At 51.4% G+C, this 26225-nt stretch overlaps 13 non-coding genes across 13 annotated transcripts; all 13 read right to left on the bottom strand.

The window, feature by feature from the left end:
- Window positions 1-1566: 1566 nt before the first annotated feature.
- LOC132831568 (U2 spliceosomal RNA) lies at window positions 1567-1758 on the bottom strand. Its single transcript, XR_009646531.1, has one exon. It is a non-coding gene; the product is annotated as a U2 spliceosomal RNA (small nuclear RNA).
- Window positions 1759-3566: 1808 nt separating this feature from the next.
- On the bottom strand, window positions 3567-3758 carry LOC132831567 (U2 spliceosomal RNA). The gene has a single exon (XR_009646530.1). It is a non-coding gene; the product is annotated as a U2 spliceosomal RNA (small nuclear RNA).
- Window positions 3759-5554: 1796 nt separating this feature from the next.
- LOC132831565 (U2 spliceosomal RNA) lies at window positions 5555-5746 on the bottom strand. Its single transcript, XR_009646528.1, has one exon. It is a non-coding gene; the product is annotated as a U2 spliceosomal RNA (small nuclear RNA).
- Window positions 5747-7555: 1809 nt separating this feature from the next.
- LOC132831564 (U2 spliceosomal RNA) lies at window positions 7556-7747 on the bottom strand. Its single transcript, XR_009646527.1, has one exon. It is a non-coding gene; the product is annotated as a U2 spliceosomal RNA (small nuclear RNA).
- Window positions 7748-9553: 1806 nt separating this feature from the next.
- Window positions 9554-9745, bottom strand: LOC132831563 (U2 spliceosomal RNA). Its single transcript, XR_009646526.1, has one exon. It is a non-coding gene; the product is annotated as a U2 spliceosomal RNA (small nuclear RNA).
- A 1810-nt stretch (window positions 9746-11555) lies between these two features.
- LOC132831562 (U2 spliceosomal RNA) lies at window positions 11556-11747 on the bottom strand. The gene has a single exon (XR_009646525.1). It is a non-coding gene; the product is annotated as a U2 spliceosomal RNA (small nuclear RNA).
- A 1794-nt stretch (window positions 11748-13541) lies between these two features.
- LOC132831561 (U2 spliceosomal RNA) lies at window positions 13542-13733 on the bottom strand. The gene has a single exon (XR_009646524.1). It is a non-coding gene; the product is annotated as a U2 spliceosomal RNA (small nuclear RNA).
- Window positions 13734-15536: 1803 nt separating this feature from the next.
- Window positions 15537-15728, bottom strand: LOC132831560 (U2 spliceosomal RNA). Its single transcript, XR_009646523.1, has one exon. It is a non-coding gene; the product is annotated as a U2 spliceosomal RNA (small nuclear RNA).
- A 1809-nt stretch (window positions 15729-17537) lies between these two features.
- On the bottom strand, window positions 17538-17728 carry LOC132831913 (U2 spliceosomal RNA). The gene has a single exon (XR_009646863.1). It is a non-coding gene; the product is annotated as a U2 spliceosomal RNA (small nuclear RNA).
- Window positions 17729-19533: 1805 nt separating this feature from the next.
- On the bottom strand, window positions 19534-19724 carry LOC132831888 (U2 spliceosomal RNA). The gene has a single exon (XR_009646838.1). It is a non-coding gene; the product is annotated as a U2 spliceosomal RNA (small nuclear RNA).
- Window positions 19725-21532: 1808 nt separating this feature from the next.
- On the bottom strand, window positions 21533-21724 carry LOC132831559 (U2 spliceosomal RNA). Its single transcript, XR_009646522.1, has one exon. It is a non-coding gene; the product is annotated as a U2 spliceosomal RNA (small nuclear RNA).
- A 1798-nt stretch (window positions 21725-23522) lies between these two features.
- On the bottom strand, window positions 23523-23714 carry LOC132831558 (U2 spliceosomal RNA). Its single transcript, XR_009646521.1, has one exon. It is a non-coding gene; the product is annotated as a U2 spliceosomal RNA (small nuclear RNA).
- A 1787-nt stretch (window positions 23715-25501) lies between these two features.
- On the bottom strand, window positions 25502-25692 carry LOC132831908 (U2 spliceosomal RNA). The gene has a single exon (XR_009646858.1). It is a non-coding gene; the product is annotated as a U2 spliceosomal RNA (small nuclear RNA).
- Window positions 25693-26225: the final 533 nt, after the last annotated feature.

The raw sequence follows: 26225 nt of genomic DNA, 5'->3' as shown, positions 1-26225 counted from the left end.
CGACTGCAGAGAGGTTTCTCCCGGTGATCGGGGACAGCGGCGGCGGCAGGGTCATTCATTCCCCGGCAGGGTCATTCATTCCCCGGCATCTACAAGATTCACCAGAATTCCTCAGGCAGCACCTTGTAAACCCATGGCCAACGCAGCCTCGAAGGATGACGGCAGCAGATCCACGGGAACACCACCATTCGCAAGTTCTCCCCCGCGCCGAGGCACTCGCTGTCCTGAATTGCAAATATGTCCTTGTTCCTCCGGTGTTACCGGGTCAAAATCGGGAATCCCCGCCCAAACAGCATCGCGGGGCTACCGACAGCACTTGGACTGCAGCGGTTCGAGAGAGCAGCTCACCACCAGGCTGATCTCGGCATGGGCGAGAAATGTTGGCCTTGACGGAAAGATCCTATTCATTGCCTCCCTTGTGTTGGTGTAGCTTGCCCATAAATGCCAATCATCGTTTCCCTCACGTACAGGATTCGCTCCTCGGCATTCCGCATCAATCCGAAAAGTTGCGAAAAGCGAATTACGTCCGTGCACCCTTTCTTTATCGTCCACTTTCAATATCCTCTCTACTTGTATCCGACTCTCTGTGGAGAATGGGGAGGGAGCTGATCTCCCCGTGTAAACATGTCACGCTGCAAGCGTGCCTCATCACCACCAGCAGCTCGATTCGACATCTCCGTTCACATTGCTGCAGATCGCTGACAACATTATAATCCGACCCAGTTGACAAACTGACAACTGTTTCGCTACTTGCACCGCAAATGATGACAAATCGTTCCAAATCGTACGGGTGGCACAGTGGATCAGTGGTTAGTACGGCTGCCTGGTGGCACCAGGGAGCTGAAGCCAGTTCCAGCCTTGGGCGATCGTCTGCGTGAATAATCTTTACGTGCAGACGTAGCTACTAAAGCAGGTCGCTTCCGTACAGTAGTTTGCGAAGAAACAAACAGAGATGGGGGTTTCACTCTATTCAGGAAACAGACCAAAGACATTTCTTTCTTGTTCAAGAAAATATTAGGATAAATTTGTTGCCTCGGGGTTGGGGGGGGAGGCGGGGGGGTTGGGAAGGGGCTGTGGGGGCTGATCTGATAGCCATTTGACATTGGCTGAGTCATGGGATCCACAACCTGATTTGACTGTGTTAAAAATCCCACAACACCAGGGTTCAGCCCAACGGGGTTCTTTGAAATTACAGCAGTCACCCCACCCCCGCCACCGCCGTACCATCGGTGGGATACGTTCCAAGAACGACCGCAGAAGCCCAAAACGGCAGACAAGGGCAAATCCATTCATTCAAATTGGCAAGTTACCTTCCTGGCAGGCCCCTGGTTCCAGAATGTTCCTGTAGCACGTTGGGGTTACCCCTGTCCTGGCTTTCAGCGTGCTGCACCTTCATCAGGTAACTGCAGAGCAGGTTCATAAGACAGAAAACCCGTAACAAAAGACGATAGTTTCCTGCAACTGAAAAGACAATAGATGCAACAATCACTGACTGCCATCAACACGGCAAACTAGCAAAGGCAAGAGATTCACATTGCATTCACCTGCTTTTGAACTTGGGTAAGCGTTGGGTGCACCATTCCTGGAAACACTGCAATACCAGGCTGATACATGGAGAGGACAGAGCAAGCCCTTAAGCCATCTCCCTGCTCCAAAAATCCATTTAATACAAACACTCCCACCTTCGGGAGATATCAGCGATTAAACTGATAAGAACAGAAACTACACATATTCCAAGCCAAAAGGCCGAGAAGCGATAGCACATTAATACTCCAACGGTGGAGGTCATATTTGCCGACTATCCTTTCCATCAGTTTGATGATATTCAAAGTTCCTTTATTCCCTTACCGTCTACCTTCCTTCCAAGATATCCAACCAGACCGGAAGATCACTCTGCAGCAGTCGCTGTGCTTTACCCGTGGTTTTCTGTTACGTAGCCGCGTAGGTCGCGCTGACGACCAATCAGATGGCACGGGCCGGAGCCACTGCACGTCAGGTCGACTGCAGAGAGGTTTCTCCCGGTGATCGGGGACAGCGGCGGCGGCAGGGTCATTCATTCCCCGGCAGGGTCATTCATTCCCCGGCATCTACAAGATTCACCAGAATTCCTCAGGCAGCACCTTGTAAACCCATGGCCAACGCAGCCTCGAAGGATGACGGCAGCAGATCCACGGGAACACCACCATTCGCAAGTTCTCCCCCGCGCCGAGGCACTCGCTGTCCTGAATTGCAAATATGTCCTTGTTCCTCCGGTGTTACCGGGTCAAAATCGGGAATCCCCGCCCAAACAGCATCGCGGGGCTACCGACAGCACTTGGACTGCAGCGGTTCGAGAGAGCAGCTCACCACCAGGCTGATCTCGGCATGGGCGAGAAATGTTGGCCTTGACGGAAAGATCCTATTCATTGCCTCCCTTGTGTTGGTGTAGCTTGCCCATAAATGCCAATCATCGTTTCCCTCACGTACAGGATTCGCTCCTCGGCATTCCGCATCAATCCGAAAAGTTGCGAAAAGCGAATTACGTCCGTGCACCCTTTCTTTATCGTCCACTTTCAATATCCTCTCTACTTGTATCCGACTCTCTGTGGAGAATGGGGAGGGAGCTGATCTCCCGTGTAAACATGTCACGCTGCAAGCGTGCCTCATCACCACCAGCAGCTCGATTCGACATCTCCGTTCACATTGCTGCAGATCGCTGACAACATTATAATCCGACCCAGTTGACAAACTGACAACTGTTTCGCTACTTGCACCGCAAATGATGACAAATCGTTCCAAATCGTACGGGTGGCACAGTGGATCAGTGGTTAGTACGGCTGCCTGGTGGCACCAGGGAGCTGAAGCCAGTTCCAGCCTTGGGCGATCGTCTGCGTGAATAATCTTTACGTACAGACGTAGCTACTAAAGCAGGTCGCTTCCGTACAGTAGTTTGCGAAGAAACAAACAGAGATGGGGGTTTCACTCTATTCAGGAAACAGACCAAAGACATTTCTTTCTTGTTCAAGAAAATATTAGGATAAATTTGTTGCCTCGGGGTTGGGGGGGGAGGCGGGGGGGTTGGGAAGGGGCTGTGGGGGCTGATCTGATAGCCATTTGACATTGGCTGAGTCATGGGATCCCACAACCTGATTTGACTGTGTTAAAAATCCCACAACACCAGGGTTCAGCCCAACGGGGTTCTTTGAAATTACAGCAGTCACCCCACCCCCCGCCACCGCCGTACCATCGGTGGGATACGTTCCAAGAACGACCGCAGAAGCCCAAAACGGCAGACAAGGGCAAATCCATTCATTCAAATTGGCAAGTTACCTTCCTGGCAGGCCCCTGGTTCCAGAATGTTCCCTGTAGCACGTTGGGGTTACCCCTGTCCTGGCTTTCAGCGTGCTGCACCTTCATCAGGTAACTGCAGAGCAGGTTCATAAGACAGAAAACCCGTAACAAAAGACGATAGTTTCCTGCAACTGAAAAGACAATAGATGCAACAATCACTGACTGCCATCAACACGGCAAACTAGCAAAGGCAAGAGATTCACATTGCATTCACCTGCTTTTGAACTTGGGTAAGCGTTGGGTGCACCATTCCTGGAAACACTGCAATACCAGGCTGATACATGGAGAGGACAGAGCAAGCCCTTAAGCCATCTCCCTGCTCCAAAAATCCATTTAATACAAACACTCCCACCTTCGGGAGATATCAGCGATTAAACTGATAAGAACAGAAACTACACATATTCCAAGCCAAAAGGCCGAGAAGCGATAGCACATTAATACTCCAACGGTGGAGGTCATATTTGCCGACTATCCTTTCCATCAGTTTGATGATATTCAAAGTTCCTTTATTCCCTTACCGTCTACCTTCCTTCCAAGATATCCAACCAGACCGGAAGATCACTCTGCAGCAGTCGCTGTGCTTTCCCCGTGCTTTTCTGTCCATCTGTTACGTAGCCGCGTAGGTCGCGCTGACGACCAATCAGATGGCACGGGCCGGAGCCACCGCACGTCAGGTCGACTGCAGAGAGGTTTCTCCGGTGATCGGGGACAGCGGCGGCGGCAGGGTCATTCATTCCCCCGGCATCTACAAGATTCACCAGAATTCCTCAGGCAGCACCTTGCAAACCCATGGCCAACGCAGCCTCGAAGGATGACGGCAGCAGATCCACGGGAACACCACCATTCGCAAGTTCTCCCCCCCGCCGAGGCACTCGCTGTCCTGAATTGCAAATATGTCCTTGTTCCTCCGGTGTTACCGGGTCAAAATCGGGAATCCCCGCCCAAACAGCATCGCGGGGCTACCGACAGCACTTGGACTGCAGCGGTTCGAGAGAGCAGCTCACCACCAGGCTGATCTCGGCATGGGCGAGAAATGTTGGCCTTGACGGAAAGATCCTATTCATTGCCTCCCTTGTGTTGGTGTAGCTTGCCCATAAATGCCAATCATCGTTTCCCTCACGTACAGGATTCGCTCCTCGGCATTCCGCATCAATCCGAAAAGTTGCGAAAAGCGAATTACGTCCGTGCACCCTTTCTTTATCGTCCACTTTCAATATCCTCTCTACTTGTATCCGACTCTCTGTGGAGAATGGGGAGGGAGCTGATCTCCCGTGTAAACATGTCACGCTGCAAGCGCGCCTCATCACCACCAGCAGCTCGATTCGACATCTCCGTTCACATTGCTGCAGATCGCTGACAACATTATAATCCGACCCAGTTGACAAACTGACAACTGTTTCGCTACTTGCACCGCAAATGATGACAAATCGTTCCAAATCGTACGGGTGGCACAGTGGATCAGTGGTTAGTACGGCTGCCTGGTGGCACCAGGGAGCTGAAGCCAGTTCCAGCCTTGGGCGATCGTCTGCGTGAATAATCTTTACGTACAGACGTAGCTACTAAAGCAGGTCGCTTCCGTACAGTAGTTTGCGAAGAAACAAACAGAGATGGGGGTTTCACTCTATTCAGGAAACAGACTAAAGACATTTCTTCCTTGTTCAAGAAAATATTAGGATAAATTTGTTGCCTCGGGGGTGTGGGGGGGAGGCGGGGGGGTTGGGAAGGGGCTGTGGGGGCTGATCTGATAGCCATTTGACATTGGCTGAGTCATGGGATCCCACAACCTGATTTGACTGTGTTAAAAATCCCACAACACCAGGTTTCAGCCCAACGGGGTTCTTTGAAATTACAGCAGTCACCCCACCCCCGCCACCGCCGTACCATCGGTGGGATACGTTCCAAGAACGACCGCAGAAGCCCAAAACGGCAGACAAGGGCAAATCCATTCATTCAAATTGGCAAGTTACCTTCCTGGCAGGCCCCTGGTTCCAGAATGTTCCCTGTAGCACGTTGGGGTTACCCCTGTCCTGGCTTTCAGCGTGCTGCACCTTCATCAGGTAACTGCAGAGCAGGTTCATAAGACAGAAAACCCGTAACAAAAGACGATAGTTTCCTGCAACTGAAAAGACAATAGATGCAACAATCACTGACTGCCATCAACACGGCAAACTAGCAAAGGCAAGAGATTCACATTGCATTCACCTGCTTTTGAACTTGGGTAAGCGTTGGGTGCACCATTCCTGGAAACACTGCAATACCAGGCTGATACATGGAGAGGACAGAGCAAGCCCTTAAGCCATCTCCCTGCTCCAAAAATCCATTTAATACAAACACTCCCACCTTCGGGAGATATCAGCGATTAAACTGATAAGAACAGAAACTACACATATTCCAAGCCAAAAGGCCGAGAAGCGATAGCACATTAATACTCCAACGGTGGAGGTCATATTTGCCGACTATCCTTTCCATCAGTTTGATGATATTCAAAGTTCCTTTATTCCCTTACCGTCTACCTTCCTTCCAAGATATCCAACCAGACCGGAAGATCACTCTGCAGCAGTCGCTGTGCTTTACCCGTGGTTTTCTGTTACGTAGCCGCGTAGGTCGCGCTGACGACCAATCAGATGGCACGGGCCGGAGCCACTGCACGTCAGGTCGACTGCAGAGAGGTTTCTCCCGGTGATCGGGGACAGCGGCGGCGGCAGGGTCATTCATTCCCCCGGCAGGGTCATTCATTCCCCGGCATCTACAAGATTCACCAGAATTCCTCAGGCAGCACCTTGTAAACCCATGGCCAACGCAGCCTCGAAGGATGACGGCAGCAGATCCACGGGAACACCACCATTCGCAAGTTCTCCCCCGCGCCGAGGCACTCGCTGTCCTGAATTGCAAATATGTCCTTGTTCCTCCGGTGTTACCGGGTCAAAATCGGGAATCCCGCCCAAACAGCATCGCGGGGCTACCGACAGCACTTGGACTGCAGCGGTTCGAGAGAGCAGCTCACCACCAGGCTGATCTCGGCATGGGCGAGAAATGTTGGCCTTGACGGAAAGATCCTATTCATTGCCTCCCCTTGTGTTGGTGTAGCTTGCCCATAAATGCCAATCATCGTTTCCCTCACGTACAGGATTCGCTCCTCGGCATTCCGCATCAATCCGAAAAGTTGCGAAAAGCGAATTACGTCCGTGCACCCTTTCTTTATCGTCCACTTTCAATATCCTCTCTACTTGTATCCGACTCTCTGTGGAGAATGGGGAGGGAGCTGATCTCCCCGTGTAAACATGTCACGCTGCAAGCGTGCCTCATCACCACCAGCAGCTCGATTCGACATCTCCGTTCACATTGCTGCAGATCGCTGACAACATTATAATCCGACCCAGTTGACAAACTGACAACTGTTTCGCTACTTGCACCGCAAATGATGACAAATCGTTCCAAATCGTACGGGTGGCACAGTGGATCAGTGGTTAGTACGGCTGCCTGGTGGCACCAGGGAGCTGAAGCCAGTTCCAGCCTTGGGCGATCGTCTGCGTGAATAATCTTTACGTACAGACGTAGCTACTAAAGCAGGTCGCTTCCGTACAGTAGTTTGCGAAGAAACAAACAGAGATGGGGGTTTCACTCTATTCAGGAAACAGACCAAAGACATTTCTTTCTTGTTCAAGAAAATATTAGGATAAATTTGTTGCCTCGGGGTTGGGGGGGGAGGCGGGGGGGTTGGGAAGGGGCTGTGGGGGCTGATCTGATAGCCATTTGACATTGGCTGAGTCATGGGATCCCACAACCTGATTTGACTGTGTTAAAAATCCCACAACACCAGGGTTCAGCCCAACGGGGTTCTTTGAAATTACAGCAGTCACCCACCCCCCGCCACCGCCGTACCATCGGTGGGATACGTTCCAAGAACGACCGCAGAAGCCCAAAACGGCAGACAAGGGCAAATCCATTCATTCAAATTGGCAAGTTACCTTCCTGGCAGGCCCCTGGTTCCAGAATGTTCCCTGTAGCACGTTGGGGTTACCCCTGTCCTGGCTTTCAGCGTGCTGCACCTTCATCAGGTAACTGCAGAGCAGGTTCATAAGACAGAAAACCCGTAACAAAAGACGATAGTTTCCTGCAACTGAAAAGACAATAGATGCAACAATCACTGACTGCCATCAACACGGCAAACTAGCAAAGGCAAGAGATTCACATTGCATTCACCTGCTTTTGAACTTGGGTAAGCGTTGGGTGCACCATTCCTGGAAACACTGCAATACCAGGCTGATACATGGAGAGGACAGAGCAAGCCCTTAAGCCATCTCCCTGCTCCAAAAATCCATTTAATACAAACACTCCCACCTTCGGGAGATATCAGCGATTAAACTGATAAGAACAGAAACTACACATATTCCAAGCCAAAAGGCCGAGAAGCGATAGCACATTAATACTCCAACGGTGGAGGTCATATTTGCCGACTATCCTTTCCATCAGTTTGATGATATTCAAAGTTCCTTTATTCCCTTACCGTCTACCTTCCTTCCAAGATATCCAACCAGACCGGAAGATCACTCTGCAGCAGTCGCTGTGCTTTACCCGTGGTTTTCTGTTACGTAGCCGCGTAGGTCGCGCTGACGACCAATCAGATGGCACGGGCCGGAGCCACTGCACGTCAGGTCGACTGCAGAGAGGTTTCTCCGGTGATCGGGGACAGCGGCGGCGGCAGGGTCATTCATTCCCCGGCAGGGTCATTCATTTCCCCGGCATCTACAAGATTCACCAGAATTCCTCAGGCAGCACCTTGTAAACCCATGGCCAACGCAGCCTCGAAGGATGACGGCAGCAGATCCACGGGAACACCACCATTCGCAAGTTCTCCCCCGCGCCGAGGCACTCGCTGTCCTGAATTGCAAATATGTCCTTGTTCCTCCGGTGTTACCGGGTCAAAATCGGGAATCCCCGCCCAAACAGCATCGCGGGGCTACCGACAGCACTTGGCTGCAGCGGTTCGAGAGAGCAGCTCACCACCAGGCTGATCTCGGCATGGGCGAGAAATGTTGGCCTTGACGGAAAGATCCTATTCATTGCCTCCCCTTGTGTTGGTGTAGCTTGCCCATAAATGCCAATCATCGTTTCCCTCACGTACAGGATTCGCTCCTCGGCATTCCGCATCAATCCGAAAAGTTGCGAAAAGCGAATTACGTCCGTGCACCCTTTCTTTATCGTCCACTTTCAATATCCTCTCTACTTGTATCCGACTCTCTGTGGAGAATGGGGAGGGAGCTGATCTCCCCGTGTAAACATGTCACGCTGCAAGCGTGCCTCATCACCACCAGCAGCTCGATTCGACATCTCCGTTCACATTGCTGCAGATCGCTGACAACATTATAATCCGACCCAGTTGACAAACTGACAACTGTTTCGCTACTTGCACCGCAAATGATGACAAATCGTTCCAAATCGTACGGGTGGCACAGTGGATCAGTGGTTAGTACGGCTGCCTGGTGGCACCAGGGAGCTGAAGCCAGTTCCAGCCTTGGGCGATCGTCTGCGTGAATAATCTTTACGTACAGACGTAGCTACTAAAGCAGGTCGCTTCCGTACAGTAGTTTGCGAAGAAACAAACAGAGATGGGGGTTTCACTCTATTCAGGAAACAGACCAAAGACATTTCTTCTTGTTCAAGAAAATATTAGGATAAATTTGTTGCCTCGGGGTTGGGGGGGGAGGCGGGGGGGTTGGGAAGGGGCTGTGGGGGCTGATCTGATAGCCATTTGACATTGGCTGAGTCATGGGATCCCACAACTGATTTGACTGTGTTAAAAATCCCACAACACCAGGGTTCAGCCCAACGGGGTTCTTTGAAATTACAGCAGTCACCCCACCCCCGCCACCGCCGTACCATCGGTGGGATACGTTCCAAGAACGACCGCAGAAGCCCAAAACGGCAGACAAGGGCAAATCCATTCATTCAAATTGGCAAGTTACCTTCCTGGCAGGCCCCTGGTTCCAGAATGTTCCCTGTAGCACGTTGGGGTTACCCCTGTCCTGGCTTTCAGCGTGCTGCACCTTCATCAGGTAACTGCAGAGCAGGTTCATAAGACAGAAAACCCGTAACAAAAGACGATAGTTTCCTGCAACTGAAAAGACAATAGATGCAACAATCACTGACTGCCATCAACACGGCAAACTAGCAAAGGCAAGAGATTCACATTGCATTCACCTGCTTTTGAACTTGGGTAAGCGTTGGGTGCACCATTCCTGGAAACACTGCAATACCAGGCTGATACATGGAGAGGACAGAGCAAGCCCTTAAGCCATCTCCCTGCTCCAAAAATCCATTTAATACAAACACTCCCACCTTCGGGAGATATCAGCGATTAAACTGATAAGAACAGAAACTACACATATTCCAAGCCAAAAGGCCGAGAAGCGATAGCACATTAATACTCCAACGGTGGAGGTCATATTTGCCGACTATCCTTTCCATCAGTTTGATGATATTCAAAGTTCCTTTATTCCCTTACCGTCTACCTTCCTTCCAAGATATCCAACCAGACCGGAAGATCACTCTGCAGCAGTCGCTGTGCTTTACCCGTGGTTTTCTGTTACGTAGCCGCGTAGGTCGCGCTGACGACCAATCAGATGGCACGGGCCGGAGCCACTGCACGTCAGGTCGACTGCAGAGAGGTTTCTCCCGGTGATCGGGGACAGCGGCGGCGGCAGGGTCATTCATTCCCCGGCAGGGTCATTCATTCCCCCGGCATCTACAAGATTCACCAGAATTCCTCAGGCAGCACCTTGTAAACCCATGGCCAACGCAGCCTCGAAGGATGACGGCAGCAGATCCACGGGAACACCACCATTCGCAAGTTCTCCCCCGCGCCGAGGCACTCGCTGTCCTGAATTGCAAATATGTCCTTGTTCCTCCGGTGTTACCGGGTCAAAATCGGGAATCCCCGCCCAAACAGCATCGCGGGGCTACCGACAGCACTTGGACTGCAGCGGTTCGAGAGAGCAGCTCACCACCAGGCTGATCTCGGCATGGGCGAGAAATGTTGGCCTTGACGGAAAGATCCTATTCATTGCCTCCCCTTGTGTTGGTGTAGCTTGCCCATAAATGCCAATCATCGTTTCCCTCACGTACAGGATTCGCTCCTCGGCATTCCGCATCAATCCGAAAAGTTGCGAAAAGCGAATTACGTCCGTGCACCCTTTCTTTATCGTCCACTTTCAATATCCTCTCTACTTGTATCCGACTCTCTGTGGAGAATGGGGAGGGAGCTGATCTCCCCGTGTAAACATGTCACGCTGCAAGCGTGCCTCATCACCACCAGCAGCTCGATTCGACATCTCCGTTCACATTGCTGCAGATCGCTGACAACATTATAATCCGACCCAGTTGACAAACTGACAACTGTTTCGCTACTTGCACCGCAAATGATGACAAATCGTTCCAAATCGTACGGGTGGCACAGTGGATCAGTGGTTAGTACGGCTGCCTGGTGGCACCAGGGAGCTGAAGCCAGTTCCAGCCTTGGGCGATCGTCTGCGTGAATAATCTTTACGTACAGACATAGCTACTAAAGCAGGTCGCTTCCGTACAGTAGTTTGCGAAGAAACAAACAGAGATGGGGGTTTCACTCTATTCAGGAAACAGACCAAAGACATTTCTTTCTTGTTCAAGAAAATATTAGGATAAATTTGTTGCCTCGGGGTTGGGGGGGGAGGCGGGGGGGTTGGGAAGGGGCTGTGGGGGCTGATCTGATAGCCATTTGACATTGGCTGAGTCATGGGATCCCACAACCTGATTTGACTGTGTTAAAAATCCCACAACACCAGGGTTCAGCCCAACGGGGTTCTTTGAAATTACAGCAGTCACCCCACCCCCCGCCACCGCCGTACCATCGGTGGGATACGTTCCAAGAACGACCGCAGAAGCCCAAAACGGCAGACAAGGGCAAATCCATTCATTCAAATTGGCAAGTTACCTTCCTGGCAGGCCCCTGGTTCCAGAATGTTCCCTGTAGCACGTTGGGGTTACCCCTGTCCTGGCTTTCAGCGTGCTGCACCTTCATCAGGTAACTGCAGAGCAGGTTCATAAGACAGAAAACCGTAACAAAAGACGATAGTTTCCTGCAACTGAAAAGACAATAGATGCAACAATCACTGACTGCCATCAACACGGCAAACTAGCAAAGGCAAGAGATTCACATTGCATTCACCTGCTTTTGAACTTGGGTAAGCGTTGGGTGCACCATTCCTGGAAACACTGCAATACCAGGCTGATACATGGAGAGGACAGAGCAAGCCCTTAAGCCATCTCCCTGCTCCAAAAATCCATTTAATACAAACACTCCCACCTTCGGGAGATATCAGCGATTAAACTGATAAGAACAGAAACTACACATATTCCAAGCCAAAAGGCCGAGAAGCGATAGCACATTAATACTCCAACGGTGGAGGTCATATTTGCCGACTATCCTTTCCATCAGTTTGATGATATTCAAAGTTCCTTTATTCCCTTACCGTCTACCTTCCTTCCAAGATATCCAACCAGACCGGAAGATCACTCTGCAGCAGTCGCTGTGCTTTCCCCGTGCTTTTCTGTCCATCTGTTACGTAGCCGCGTAGGTCGCGCTGACGACCAATCAGATGGCACGGGCCGGAGCCACCGCACGTCAGGTCGACTGCAGAGAGGTTTCTCCCGGTGATCGGGGACAGCGGCGGCGGCAGGGTCATTCATTCCCCGGCATCTACAAGATTCACCAGAATTCCTCAGGCAGCACCTTGCAAACCCATGGCCAACGCAGCCTCGAAGGATGACGGCAGCAGATCCACGGGAACACCACCATTCGCAAGTTCTCCCCCGCCGAGGCACTCGCTGTCCTGAATTGCAAATATGTCCTTGTTCCTCCGGTGTTACCGGGTCAAAATCGGGAATCCCCGCCCAAACAGCATCGCGGGGCTACCGACAGCACTTGGACTGCAGCGGTTCGAGAGAGCAGCTCACCACCAGGCTGATCTCGGCATGGGCGAGAAATGTTGGCCTTGACGGAAAGATCCTATTCATTGCCTCCCCTTGTGTTGGTGTAGCTTGCCCATAAATGCCAATCATCGTTTCCCTCACGTACAGGATTCGCTCCTCGGCATTCCGCATCAATCCGAAAAGTTGCGAAAAGCGAATTACGTCCGTGCACCCTTTCTTTATCGTCCACTTTCAATATCCTCTCTACTTGTATCCGACTCTCTGTGGAGAATGGGGAGGGAGCTGATCTCCCGTGTAAACATGTCACGCTGCAAGCGCGCCTCATCACCACCAGCAGCTCGATTCGACATCTCCGTTCACATTGCTGCAGATCGCTGACAACATTATAATCCGACCCAGTTGACAAACTGACAACTGTTTCGCTACTTGCACCGCAAATGATGACAAATCGTTCCAAATCGTACGGGTGGCACAGTGGATCAGTGGTTAGTACGGCTGCCTGGTGGCACCAGGGAGCTGAAGCCAGTTCCAGCCTTGGGCGATCGTCTGCGTGAATAATCTTTACGTACAGACGTAGCTACTAAAGCAGGTCGCTTCCGTACAGTAGTTTGCGAAGAAACAAACAGAGATGGGGGTTTCACTCTATTCAGGAAACAGACCAAAGACATTTCTTCTTGTTCAAGAAAATATTAGGATAAATTTGTTGCCTCGGGGGGGGGGGGGGGAGGCGGGGGGGTTGGGAAGGGGCTGTGGGGGCTGATCTGATAGCCATTTGACATTGGCTGAGTCATGGGATCCCACAACCTGATTTGACTGTGTTAAAAATCCCACAACACCAGGTTCAGCCCAACGGGGTTCTTTGAAATTACAGCAGTCACCCCACCCCCCGCCACCGCCGTACCATCGGTGGGATACGTTCCAAGAACGACCGCAGAAGCCCAAAACGGCAGACAAGGGCAAATCCATTCATTCAAATTGGCAAGTTACCTTCCTGGCAGGCCCCTGGTTCCAGAATGTTCCCTGTAGCACGTTGGGGTTACCCCTGTCCTGGCTTTCAGCGTGCTGCACCTTCATCAGGTAACTGCAGAGCAGGTTCATAAGACAGAAAACCCGTAACAAAAGACGATAGTTTCCTGCAACTGAAAAGACAATAGATGCAACAATCACTGACTGCCATCAACACGGCAAACTAGCAAAGGCAAGAGATTCACATTGCATTCACCTGCTTTTGAACTTGGGTAAGCGTTGGGTGCACCATTCCTGGAAACACTGCAATACCAGGCTGATACATGGAGAGGACAGAGCAAGCCCTTAAGCCATCTCCCTGCTCCAAAAATCCATTTAATACAAACACTCCCACCTTCGGGAGATATCAGCGATTAAACTGATAAGAACAGAAACTACACATATTCCAAGCCAAAAGGCCGAGAAGCGATAGCACATTAATACTCCAACGGTGGAGGTCATATTTGCCGACTATCCTTTCCATCAGTTTGATGATATTCAAAGTTCCTTTATTCCCTTACCGTCTACCTTCCTTCCAAGATATCCAACCAGACCGGAAGATCACTCTGCAGCAGTCGCTGTGCTTTCCCCGTGCTTTTCTGTTACGTAGCCGCGTAGGTCGCGCTGACGACCAATCAGATGGCACGGGCCGGAGCCACTGCACGTCAGGTCGACTGCAGAGAGGTTTCTCCCGGTGATCGGGGACAGCGGCGGCGGCAGGGTCATTCATTCCCCGGCAGGGTCATTCATTCCCCGGCATCTACAAGATTCACCAGAATTCCTCAGGCAGCACCTTGTAAACCCATGGCCAACGCAGCCTCGAAGGATGACGGCAGCAGATCCACGGGAACACCACCATTCGCAAGTTCTCCCCCGCGCCGAGGCACTCGCTGTCCTGAATTGCAAATATGTCCTTGTTCCTCCGGTGTTACCGGGTCAAAATCGGGAATCCCGCCCAAACAGCATCGCGGGGCTACCGACAGCACTTGGACTGCAGCGGTTCGAGAGAGCAGCTCACCACCAGGCTGATCTCGGCATGGGCGAGAAATGTTGGCCTTGACGGAAAGATCCTATTCATTGCCTCCCCTTGTGTTGGTGTAGCTTGCCCATAAATGCCAATCATCGTTTCCCTCACGTACAGGATTCGCTCCTCGGCATTCCGCATCAATCCGAAAAGTTGCGAAAAGCGAATTACGTCCGTGCACCCTTTCTTTATCGTCCACTTTCAATATCCTCTCTACTTGTATCCGACTCTCTGTGGAGAATGGGGAGGGAGCTGATCTCCCGTGTAAACATGTCACGCTGCAAGCGTGCCTCATCACCACCAGCAGCTCGATTCGACATCTCCGTTCACATTGCTGCAGATCGCTGACAACATTATAATCCGACCCAGTTGACAAACTGACAACTGTTTCGCTACTTGCACCGCAAATGATGACAAATCGTTCCAAATCGTACGGGTGGCACAGTGGATCAGTGGTTAGTACGGCTGCCTGGTGGCACCAGGGAGCTGAAGCCAGTTCCAGCCTTGGGCGATCGTCTGCGTGAATAATCTTTACGTACAGACGTAGCTACTAAAGCAGGTCGCTTCCGTACAGTAGTTTGCGAAGAAACAAACAGAGATGGGGGTTTCACTCTATTCAGGAAACAGACCAAAGACATTTCTTTCTTGTTCAAGAAAATATTAGGATAAATTTGTTGCCTCGGGGTTGGGGGGGGGGGGGGGGGTTGGGAAGGGGCTGTGGGGGCTGATCTGATAGCCATTTGACATTGGCTGAGTCATGGGATCCCACAACCTGATTTGACTGTGTTAAAAATCCCACAACACCAGGGTTCAGCCCAACGGGGTTCTTTGAAATTACAGCAGTCACCCCCCCCCCCCCACCGCCGTACCATCGGTGGGATACGTTCCAAGAACGACCGCAGAAGCCAAAACGGCAGACAAGGGCAAATCCATTCATTCAAATTGGCAAGTTACCTTCCTGGCAGGCCCTGGTTCCAGAATGTTCCCTGTAGCACGTTGGGGTTACCCCTGTCCTGGCTTTCAGCGTGCTGCACCTTCATCAGGTAACTGCAGAGCAGGTTCATAAGACAGAAAACCCGTAACAAAAGACGATAGTTTCCTGCAACTGAAAAGACAATAGATGCAACAATCACTGACTGCCATCAACACGGCAAACTAGCAAAGGCAAGAGATTCACATTGCATTCACCTGCTTTTGAACTTGGGTAAGCGTTGGGTGCACCATTCCTGGAAACACTGCAATACCAGGCTGATACATGGAGAGGACAGAGCAAGCCCTTAAGCCATCTCCCTGCTCCAAAAATCCATTTAATACAAACACTCCCACCTTCGGGAGATATCAGCGATTAAACTGATAAGAACAGAAACTACACATATTCCAAGCCAAAAGGCCGAGAAGCGATAGCACATTAATACTCCAACGGTGGAGGTCATATTTGCCGACTATCCTTTCCATCAGTTTGATGATATTCAAAGTTCCTTTATTCCCTTACCGTCTACCTTCCTTCCAAGATATCCAACCAGACCGGAAGATCACTCTGCAGCAGTCGCTGTGCTTTACCCGTGGTTTTCTGTTACGTAGCCGCGTAGGTCGCGCTGACGACCAATCAGATGGCACGGGCCGGAGCCACTGCACGTCAGGTCGACTGCAGAGAGGTTTCTCCCGGTGATCGGGGACAGCGGCGGCGGCAGGGTCATTCATTCCCCCGGCAGGGTCATTCATTCCCCCGGCATCTACAAGATTCACCAGAATTCCTCAGGCAGCACCTTGTAAACCCATGGCCAACGCAGCCTCGAAGGATGACGGCAGCAGATCCACGGGAACACCACCATTCGCAAGTTCTCCCCCGCGCCGAGGCACTCGCTGTCCTGAATTGCAAATATGTCCTTGTTCCTCCGGTGTTACCGGGTCAAAATCGGGAATCCCCGCCCAAACAGCATCGCGGGGCTACCGACAGCACTTGGACTGCAGCGGTTCGAGAGAGCAGCTCACCACCAGGCTGATCTCGGCATGGGCGAGAAATGTTGGCCTTGACGGAAAGATCCTATTCATTGCCTCCCCTTGTGTTGGTGTAGCTTGCCCATAAATGCCAATCATCGTTTCCCTCACGTACAGGATTCGCTCCTCGGCATTCCGCATCAATCCGAAAAGTTGCGAAAAGCGAATTACGTCCGTGCACCCTTTCTTTATCGTCCACTTTCAATATCCTCTCTACTTGTATCCGACTCTCTGTGGAGAATGGGGAGGGAGCTGATCTCCCCGTGTAAACATGTCACGCTGCAAGCGTGCCTCATCACCACCAGCAGCTCGATTCGACATCTCCGTTCACATTGCTGCAGATCGCTGACAACATTATAATCCGACCCAGTTGACAAACTGACAACTGTTTCGCTACTTGCACCGCAAATGATGACAAATCGTTCCAAATCGTACGGGTGGCACAGTGGATCAGTGGTTAGTACGGCTGCCTGGTGGCACCAGGGAGCTGAAGCCAGTTCCAGCCTTGGGCGATCGTCTGCGTGAATAATCTTTACGTACAGACGTAGCTACTAAAGCAGGTCGCTTCCGTACAGTAGTTTGCGAAGAAACAAACAGAGATGGGGGTTTCACTCTATTCAGGAAACAGACCAAAGACATTTCTTTCTTGTTCAAGAAAATATTAGGATAAATTTGTTGCCTCGGGGTTGGGGGGGGAGGCGGGGGGGTTGGGAAGGGGCTGTGGGGGCTGATCTGATAGCCATTTGACATTGGCTGAGTCATGGGATCCCACAACCTGATTTGACTGTGTTAAAAATCCCACAACACCAGGGTTCAGCCCAACGGGGTTCTTTGAAATTACAGCAGTCACCCCACCCCCGCCACCGCCGTACCATCGGTGGGATACGTTCCAAGAACGACCGCAGAAGCCCAAAACGGCAGACAAGGGCAAATCCATTCATTCAAATTGGCAAGTTACCTTCCTGGCAGGCCCCTGGTTCCAGAATGTTCCCTGTAGCACGTTGGGGTTACCCTGTCCTGGCTTTCAGCGTGCTGCACCTTCATCAGGTAACTGCAGAGCAGGTTCATAAGACAGAAAACCGTAACAAAAGACGATAGTTTCCTGCAACTGAAAAGACAATAGATGCAACAATCACTGACTGCCATCAACACGGCAAACTAGCAAAGGCAAGAGATTCACATTGCATTCACCTGCTTTTGAACTTGGGTAAGCGTTGGGTGCACCATTCCTGGAAACACTGCAATACCAGGCTGATACATGGAGAGGACAGAGCAAGCCCTTAAGCCATCTCCCTGCTCCAAAATCCATTTAATACAAACACTCCCACCTTCGGGAGATATCAGCGATTAAACTGATAAGAACAGAAACTACACATATTCCAAGCCAAAAGGCCGAGAAGCGATAGCACATTAATACTCCAACGGTGGAGGTCATATTTGCCGACTATCCTTTCCATCAGTTTGATGATATTCAAAGTTCCTTTATTCCCTTACCGTCTACCTTCCTTCCAAGATATCCAACCAGACCGGAAGATCACTCTGCAGCAGTCGCTGTGCTTTACCCGTGGTTTTCTGTTACGTAGCCGCGTAGGTCGCGCTGACGACCAATCAGATGGCACGGGCCGGAGCCACTGCACGTCAGGTCGACTGCAGAGAGGTTTCTCCGGTGATCGGGGACAGCGGCGGCGGCAGGGTCATTCATTCCCCGGCAGGGTCATTCATTCCCGGCATCTACAAGATTCACCAGAATTCCTCAGGCAGCACCTTGTAAACCCATGGCCAACGCAGCCTCGAAGGATGACGGCAGCAGATCCACGGGAACACCACCATTCGCAAGTTCTCCCCCGCGCCGAGGCACTCGCTGTCCTGAATTGCAAATATGTCCTTGTTCCTCCGGTGTTACCGGGTCAAAATCGGGAATCCCCGCCCAAACAGCATCGCGGGGCTACCGACAGCACTTGGACTGCAGCGGTTCGAGAGAGAGCAGCTCACCACCAGGCTGATCTCGGCATGGGCGAGAAATGTTGGCCTTGACGGAAAGATCCTATTCATTGCCTCCCTTGTGTTGGTGTAGCTTGCCCATAAATGCCAATCATCGTTTCCCTCACGTACAGGATTCGCTCCTCGGCATTCCGCATCAATCCGAAAAGTTGCGAAAAGCGAATTACGTCCGTGCACCCTTTCTTTATCGTCCACTTTCAATATCCTCTCTACTTGTATCCGACTCTCTGTGGAGAATGGGGAGGGAGCTGATCTCCCCGTGTAAACATGTCACGCTGCAAGCGTGCCTCATCACCACCAGCAGCTCGATTCGACATCTCCGTTCACATTGCTGCAGATCGCTGACAACATTATAATCCGACCCAGTTGACAAACTGACAACTGTTTCGCTACTTGCACCGCAAATGATGACAAATCGTTCCAAATCGTACGGGTGGCACAGTGGATCAGTGGTTAGTACGGCTGCCTGGTGGCACCAGGGAGCTGAAGCCAGTTCCAGCCTTGGGCGATCGTCTGCGTGAATAATCTTTACGTACAGACGTAGCTACTAAAGCAGGTCGCTTCCGTACAGTAGTTTGCGAAGAAACAAACAGAGATGGGGGTTTTCACTCTATTCAGGAAACAGACCAAAGACATTTCTTCTTGTTCAAGAAAATATTAGGATAAATTTGTTGCCTCGGGGTTGGGGGGGGAGGCGGGGGGGTTGGGAAGGGGCTGTGGGGGCTGATCTGATAGCCATTTGACATTGGCTGAGTCATGGGATCCCACAACCTGATTTGACTGTGTTAAAAATCCCACAACACCAGGGTTCAGCCCAACGGGGTTCTTTGAAATTACAGCAGTCACCCCACCCCCGCCACCGCCGTACCATCGGTGGGATACGTTCCAAGAACGACCGCAGAAGCCCAAAACGGCAGACAAGGGCAAATCCATTCATTCAATTGGCAAGTTACCTTCCTGGCAGGCCCCTGGTTCCAGAATGTTCCTGTAGCACGTTGGGGTTACCCTGTCCTGGCTTTCAGCGTGCTGCACCTTCATCAGGTAACTGCAGAGCAGGTTCATAAGACAGAAAACCCGTAACAAAAGACGATAGTTTCCTGCAACTGAAAAGACAATAGATGCAACAATCACTGACTGCCATCAACACGGCAAACTAGCAAAGGCAAGAGATTCACATTGCATTCACCTGCTTTTGAACTTGGGTAAGCGTTGGGTGCACCATTCCTGGAAACACTGCAATACCAGGCTGATACATGGAGAGGACAGAGCAAGCCCTTAAGCCATCTCCCTGCTCCAAAAATCCATTTAATACAAACACTCCCACCTTCGGGAGTATCAGCGATTAAACTGATAAGAACAGAAACTACACATATTCCAAGCCAAAAGGCCGAGAAGCGATAGCACATTAATACTCCAACGGTGGAGGTCATATTTGCCGACTATCCTTTCCATCAGTTTGATGATATTCAAAGTTCCTTTATTCCCTTACCGTCTACCTTCCTTCCAGATATCCAACCAGACCGGAAGATCACTCTGCAGCAGTCGCTGTGCTTTACCCGTGGTTTTCTGTTACGTAGCCGCGTAGGTCGCGCTGACGACCAATCAGATGGCACGGGCCGGAGCCACTGCACGTCAGGTCGACTGCAGAGAGGTTTCTCCCGGTGATCGGGGACAGCGGCGGCGGCAGGGTCATTCATTCCCCGGCAGGGTCATTCATTCCCCCGGCATCTACAAGATTCACCAGAATTCCTCAGGCAGCACCTTGTAAACCCATGGCCAACGCAGCCTCGAAGGATGACGGCAGCAGATCCACGGGAACACCACCATTCGCAAGTTCTCCCCCGCGCCGAGGCACTCGCTGTCCTGAATTGCAAATATGTCCTTGTTCCTCCGGTGTTACCGGGTCAAAATCGGGAATCCCCGCCCAAACAGCATCGCGGGGCTACCGACAGCACTTGGACTGCAGCGGTTCGAGAGAGCAGCTCACCACCAGGCTGATCTCGGCATGGGCGAGAAATGTTGGCCTTGACGGAAAGATCCTATTCATTGCCTCCCCTTGTGTTGGTGTAGCTTGCCCATAAATGCCAATCATCGTTTCCCTCACGTACAGGATTCGCTCCTCGGCATTCCGCATCAATCCGAAAAGTTGCGAAAAGCGAATTACGTCCGTGCACCCTTTCTTTATCGTCCACTTTCAATATCCTCTCTACTTGTATCCGACTCTCTGTGGAGAATGGGGAGGGAGCTGATCTCCCCGTGTAAACATGTCACGCTGCAAGCGTGCCTCATCACCACCAGCAGCTCGATTCGACATCTCCGTTCACATTGCTGCAGATCGCTGACAACATTATAATCCGACCCAGTTGACAAACTGACAACTGTTTCGCTACTTGCACCGCAAATGATGACAAATCGTTCCAAATCGTACGGGTGGCACAGTGGATCAGTGGTTAGTACGGCTGCCTGGTGGCACCAGGGAGCTGAAGCCAGTTCCAGCCTTGGGCGATCGTCTGCGTGAATAATCTTTACGTACAGACATAGCTACTAAAGCAGGTCGCTTCCGTACAGTAGTTTGCGAAGAAACAAACAGAGATGGGGGTTTCACTCTATTCAGGAAACAGACCAAAGACATTTCTTTCTTGTTCAAGAAAATATTAGGATAAATTTGTTGCCTCGGGGTTGGGGGGGGAGGCGGGGGGGTTGGGAAGGGGCTGTGGGGGCTGATCTGATAGCCATTTGACATTGGCTGAGTCATGGGATCCCACAACTGATTTGACTGTGTTAAAAATCCCACAACACCAGGGTTCAGCCCAACGGGGTTCTTTGAAATTACAGCAGTCACCCCACCCCCCGCCACCGCCGTACCATCGGTGGGATACGTTCCAAGAACGACCGCAGAAGCCCAAACGGCAGACAAGGGCAAATCCATTCATTCAAATTGGCAAGTTACCTTCCTGGCAGGCCCCTGGTTCCAGAATGTTCCCTGTAGCACGTTGGGGTTACCCCTGTCCTGGCTTTCAGCGTGCTGCACCTTCATCAGGTAACTGCAGAGCAGGTTCATAAGACAGAAAACCCGTAACAAAAGACGATAGTTTCCTGCAACTGAAAAGACAATAGATGCAACAATCACTGACTGCCATCAACACGGCAAACTAGCAAAGGCAAGAGATTCACATTGCATTCACCTGCTTTTGAACTTGGGTAAGCGTTGGGTGCACCATTCCTGGAAACACTGCAATACCAGGCTGATACATGGAGAGGACAGAGCAAGCCCTTAAGCCATCTCCCTGCTCCAAAAATCCATTTAATACAAACACTCCCACCTTCGGGAGATATCAGCGATTAAACTGATAAGAACAGAAACTACACATATTCCAAGCCAAAAGGCCGAGAAGCGATAGCACATTAATACTCAACGGTGGAGGTCATATTTGCCGACTATCCTTTCCATCAGTTTGATGATATTCAAAGTTCCTTTATTCCCTTACCGTCTACCTTCCTTCCAAGATATCCAACCAGACCGGAGATCACTCTGCAGCAGTCGCTGTGCTTTACCCGTGGTTTTCTGTTACGTAGCCGCGTAGGTCGCGCTGACGACCAATCAGATGGCACGGGCCGGAGCCACTGCACGTCAGGTCGACTGCAGAGAGGTTTCTCCCGGTGATCGGGGACAGCGGCGGCGGCAGGGTCATTCATTTCCCCGGCAGGGTCATTCATTCCCCGGCATCTACAAGATTCACCAGAATTCCTCAGGCAGCACCTTGTAAACCCATGGCCAACGCAGCCTCGAAGGATGACGGCAGCAGATCCACGGGAACACCACCATTCGCAAGTTCTCCCCCCGCCGAGGCACTCGCTGTCCTGAATTGCAAATATGTCCTTGTTCCTCCGGTGTTACCGGGTCAAAATCGGGAATCCCCGCCCAAACAGCATCGCGGGGCTACCGACAGCACTTGGACTGCAGCGGTTCGAGAGAGCAGCTCACCACCAGGCTGATCTCGGCATGGGCGAGAAATGTTGGCCTTGACGGAAAGATCCTATTCATTGCCTCCCTTGTGTTGGTGTAGCTTGCCATAAATGCCAATCATCGTTTCCCTCACGTACAGGATTCGCTCCTCGGCATTCCGCATCAATCCGAAAAGTTGCGAAAAGCGAATTACGTCCGTGCACCCTTTCTTTATCGTCCACTTTCAATATCCTCTCTACTTGTATCCGACTCTCTGTGGAGAATGGGGAGGGAGCTGATCTCCCGTGTAAACATGTCACGCTGCAAGCGTGCCTCATCACCACCAGCAGCTCGATTCGACATCTCCGTTCACATTGCTGCAGATCGCTGACAACATTATAATCCGACCCAGTTGACAAACTGACAACTGTTTCGCTACTTGCACCGCAAATGATGACAAATCGTTCCAAATCGTACGGGTGGCACAGTGGATCAGTGGTTAGTACGGCTGCCTGGTGGCACCAGGGAGCTGAAGCCAGTTCAGCCTTGGGCGATCGTCTGCGTGAATAATCTTTACGTACAGACGTAGCTACTAAAGCAGGTCGCTTCCGTACAGTAGTTTGCGAAGAAACAAACAGAGATGGGGGTTTCACTCTATTCAGGAAACAGACTAAAGACATTTCTTTCTTGTTCAAGAAAATATTAGGATAAATTTGTTGCCTCGGGGTTGGGGGGGAGGCGGGGGGGTTGGGAAGGGGCTGTGGGGCTGATCTGATAGCCATTTGACATTGGCTGAGTCATGGGATCCCACAACTGATTTGACTGTGTTAAAAATCCCACAACACCAGGTTCAGCCCAACGGGGTTCTTTGAAATTACAGCAGTCACCCCACCCCCCGCCACCGCCGTACCATCGGTGGGATACGTTCCAAGAACGACCGCAGAAGCCCAAAACGGCAGACAAGGGCAAATCCATTCATTCAAATTGGCAAGTTACCTTCCTGGCAGGCCCTGGTTCCAGAATGTTCCCTGTAGCACGTTGGGGTTACCCCTGTCCTGGCTTTCAGCGTGCTGCACCTTCATCAGGTAACTGCAGAGCAGGTTCATAAGACAGAAAACCGTAACAAAAGACGATAGTTTCCTGCAACTGAAAAGACAATAGATGCAACAATCACTGACTGCCATCAACACGGCAAACTAGCAAAGGCAAGAGATTCACATTGCATTCACCTGCTTTTGAACTTGGGTAAGCGTTGGGTGCACCATTCCTGGAAACACTGCAATACCAGGCTGATACATGGAGAGGACAGAGCAAGCCCTTAAGCCATCTCCCTGCTCCAAAAATCCATTTAATACAAACACTCCCACCTTCGGGAGATATCAGCGATTAAACTGATAAGAACAGAAACTACACATATTCCAAGCCAAAAGGCCGAGAAGCGATAGCACATTAATACTCCAACGGTGGAGGTCATATTTGCCGACTATCCTTTCCATCAGTTTGATGATATTCAAAGTTCCTTTATTCCCTTACCGTCTACCTTCCTTCAAGATATCCAACCAGACCGGAAGATCACTCTGCAGCAGTCGCTGTGCTTTCCCCGTGCTTTTCTGTCCATCTGTTACGTAGCCGCGTAGGTCGCGCTGACGACCAATCAGATGGCACGGGCCGGAGCCACCGCACGTCAGGTCGACTGCAGAGAGGTTTCTCCCGGTGATCGGGGACAGCGGCGGCGGCAGGGTCATTCATTCCCCCGGCATCTACAAGATTCACCAGAATTCCTCAGGCAGCACCTTGCAAACCCATGGCCAACGCAGCCTCGAAGGATGACGGCAGCAGATCCACGGGAACACCACCATTCGCAAGTTCTCCCCCCGCCGAGGCACTCGCTGTCCTGAATTGCAAATATGTCCTTGTTCCTCCGGTGTTACCGGGTCAAAATCGGGAATCCCCGCCCAAACAGCATCGCGGGGCTACGACAGCACTTGGACTGCAGCGGTTCGGAGAGCAGCTCACCACCAGGCTGATCTCGGCATGGGCGAGAAATGTTGGCCTTGACGGAAAGATCCTATTCATTGCCTCCCCTTGTGTTGGTGTAGCTTGCCATAAATGCCAATCATCGTTTCCCTCACGTACAGGATTCGCTCCTCGGCATTCCGCATCAATCCGAAAAGTTGCGAAAAGCGAATTACGTCCGTGCACCCTTTCTTTATCGTCCACTTTCAATATCCTCTCTACTTGTATCCGACTCTCTGTGGAGAATGGGGAGGGAGCTGATCTCCCGTGTAAACATGTCACGCTGCAAGCGCGCCTCATCACCACCAGCAGCTCGATTCGACATCTCCGTTCACATTGCTGCAGATCGCTGACAACATTATAATCCGACCCAGTTGACAAACTGACAACTGTTTCGCTACTTGCACCGCAAATGATGACAAATCGTTCCAAATCGTACGGGTGGCACAGTGGATCAGTGGTTAGTACGGCTGCCTGGTGGCACCAGGGAGCTGAAGCCAGTTCCAGCCTTGGGCGATCGTCTGCGTGAATAATCTTTACGTACAGACGTAGCTACTAAAGCAGGTCGCTTCCGTACAGTAGTTTGCGAAGAAAAAAACAGAGATGGGGGTTTCACTCTATTCAGGAAACAGACTAAAGACATTTCTTCCTTGTTCAAGAAAATATTAGGATAAATTTGTTGCCTCGGGGTGGGGGGGGAGGCGGGGGGGTTGGGAAGGGGCTGTGGGGGCTGATCTGATAGCCATTTGACATTGGCTGAGTCATGGGATCCACAACCTGATTTGACTGTGTTAAAAATCCCACAACACCAGGTTTCAGCCCAACGGGGTTCTTTGAAATTACAGCAGTCACCCACCCCCCGCCACCGCCGTACCATCGGTGGGATACGTTCCAAGAACGACCGCAGAAGCCCAAAACGGCAGACAAGGGCAAATCCATTCATTCAAATGGCAAGTTACCTTCCTGGCAGGCCCCTGGTTCCAGAATGTTCCCTGTAGCACGTTGGGGTTACCCTGTCCTGGCTTTCAGCGTGCTGCACCTTCATCAGGTAACTGCAGAGCAGGTTCATAAGACAGAAACCCGTAACAAAAGACGATAGTTTCCTGCAACTGAAAAGACAATAGATGCAACAATCACTGACTGCCATCAACACGGCAAACTAGCAAAGGCAAGAGATTCACATTGCATTCACCTGCTTTTGAACTTGGGTAAGCGTTGGGTGCACCATTCCTGGAAACACTGCAATACCAGGCTGATACATGGAGAGGACAGAGCAAGCCCTTAAGCCATCTCCCTGCTCAAAAATCCATTTAATACAAACACTCCCACCTTCGGGAGATATCAGCGATTAAACTGATAAGAACAGAAACTACACATATTCCAAGCCAAAAGGCCGAGAAGCGATAGCACATTAATACTCCAACGGTGGAGGTCATATTTGCCGACTATCCTTTCCATCAGTTTGATGATATTCAAAGTTCCTTTATTCCCTTACCGTCTACCTTCCTTCCAAGATATCCAACCAGACCGGAAGATCACTCTGCAGCAGTCGCTGTGCTTTCCCCGTGGTTTCTGTTACGTAGCCGCGTAGGTCGCGCTGACGACCAATCAGATGGCACGGGCCGGAGCCACCGCACGTCAGGTCGACTGCAGAGAGGTTTCTCCCGGTGATCGGGGACAGCGGCGGCGGCAGGGTCATTCATTCCCCCGGCATCTACAAGATTCACCAGAATTCCTCAGGCAGCACCTTGCAAACCATGGCCAACGCAGCCTCGAAGGATGACGGCAGCAGATCCACGGGAACACCACCATTCGCAAGTTCTCCCCCGCGCCGAGGCACTCGCTGTCCTGAATTGCAAATATGTCCTTGTTCCTCCGGTGTTACCGGGTCAAAATCGGGAATCCCCGCCCAAACAGCATCGCGGGGCTACCGACTCC

The sequence above is a fragment of the Hemiscyllium ocellatum genome, chromosome 33 (assembly GCF_020745735.1).
Source record: "Hemiscyllium ocellatum isolate sHemOce1 chromosome 33, sHemOce1.pat.X.cur, whole genome shotgun sequence".
NCBI classification, from domain to species: domain Eukaryota; kingdom Metazoa; phylum Chordata; class Chondrichthyes; order Orectolobiformes; family Hemiscylliidae; genus Hemiscyllium; species Hemiscyllium ocellatum.
This window is presented reverse-complemented; position numbering and strand designations above follow the sequence as displayed.